General features: G+C 43.5%; 1 pseudogene; it reads right to left on the reverse strand.

The window, feature by feature from the left end:
* Nucleotides 1-492: 492 nt before the first annotated feature.
* LOC103742390 lies at nucleotides 493-1170 on the reverse strand (annotated as a pseudogene).
* Between the last annotated feature and the right edge of the window lie 717 nt (nucleotides 1171-1887).

A 1887-nucleotide genomic window follows, 5' to 3' on the forward strand; every position in this document is an offset into this window, starting at 1 on the left:
GCAAATACAGCATCCATGAGATTAATATCACTAATTAATTCATTGGGGGGTCTGGGACAGCAGTTTCTAAGTTTTTGATTTACAAATACCATCCAGATGACTATCACATCCATGAAAATTTGAGAAACATTGACAGAATATGACCTTTGCTTTCCTTTGAAGTTCTCAAATCTTGAGGTACTGACTTCAGAATGACTTACTTAAGTCTTATTCAGTTCAGTTTTAGGGAAGGAAACAACTTCTCAAAGTTTTAGTTTGACACATTCTTCTATTAGGCACTATATATTCTTTATTTTGGTTTTGCCCATTTCTGTCCCAGCTTTTTCAGATCATGAAAAAGGGTCCACATTCCTTCACTGAGGCCTAGCCATCCAATGAACCAAGTTTTTAGAATGGGTTTCTATTAAGATTGTCACACTTAATAACCTTTGTTTGCTTCTGTCTCCTTTCTGTTCTGGTAGGTCTTAAGAAGTCTGGGCACTCTGTACAGACTCAGTGTTCTGACTTGTCCACCATAAACCTCATACTGACCACCCCGTCTATGCCAGCCTGAAGATCTTATTGTTTTCTTTAACTTGCCCAACTCCCTTTGGCTTCCCAGGTAAGATCTCCTTCTTGTCTTGGAAATGTAGCTTATGATGTAGGGGATGGAAAAGATCATAGTTGACGTCTTGCCCTCCTGCCTGAGCTCACCATTGACCTTAGCCACAGTCTCAGGGCATTAGAGTCAGGAATGTTCTCTTTGGGCATGAAGGCACTGACCCGGCAAGAGGCCATGAAACTCTTGGCCAGGGTCCAGGGCAGGCCCTTATTCTTGCACTCTTCCTGAACGTCCCTGGTGGTCATGTCCAGCCACAGGACACAACTGGCCATGTAGTCCATGGCAGCAGCCTTGGGGTCAGCATGACCCAACTTGCCTATAAGCACAACCAACTGCAGCTCGTGATGCAGGTTGCAGGAGTAAGCCGGCACCAACACAGGTGAACCCTCGAACCCTCGGGAGCATATGAGCTGGGGATGGCTTCAGGAAGAACACAGGCTCACTCAGCACCATGCTGTGCATCTCCTTGACATGGTCAGCATAGCTCCTTCCCACGTACACTATGTTTCCCTCCACTCCCAGAAGCAGGACAGCTGTTTTGGGGTAGCCATGGTGCAACCTAGGTTCATGTGACTTCCCCTGGCAGATGCGAAGTGTGAGTGCTACCTCCCATCGCCCCTGGCTCTGGCTCCCAGACTCGGCCTTTCAACAATAACTCTTAATATTAATGGTTTTATTTCTCCAATAAAGAGACACAGAATAACACATTTGATTAGAAAATAGGATCCATGTTTTTTCTGCCTCCAAGAAACACAACTCATCACATTATATGAGCAATTAAAGGCTGGAGAGATGAGGACTTGGGTTCAGTTCCTAGCATCCAACAACCATTTATAATTCCAGTTCCAGGGGATCTGGCATCATCTTCTCATCTCTGAAGATATTGCATCGCATGGGTGCACTTGCGAACATGCAAACTATACACTCATACACATAAAATAAAAAATAACTAAGTGCATTTTTGAAGTTTTTATTGAATTTTTGTATATTTCATTCAGAAAATCTTTATACCCCTTTCCCCTTTGACACCCTCCCATAGGGGCCTCCCCAGAGTTCATACATTCTTTCATGTTAAGACTTATCATGTAAAATTAGTGTCACCAAGATGTCCCTCAGTGTAAGTTCATCCATTGGGATCTAGTCAGCTTATCTAGAGTCCTTCCCTTTAAGAAGACCAGCTCTTCTTCATCCAGAAGTAATCAGTTGCCAATAATTCTTTGACTAAGATTGGGGCCTGCTATTCATTTCTACAGTTCTGTGCTGTGTTTTTGTCTGGTTGTTTGCAC

Source organism: Nannospalax galili, unplaced genomic scaffold, assembly GCF_000622305.1.
Source record: "Nannospalax galili isolate Female #2095 unplaced genomic scaffold, S.galili_v1.0 scaffold359, whole genome shotgun sequence".
NCBI classification, from domain to species: Eukaryota; Metazoa; Chordata; class Mammalia; order Rodentia; family Spalacidae; genus Nannospalax; species Nannospalax galili.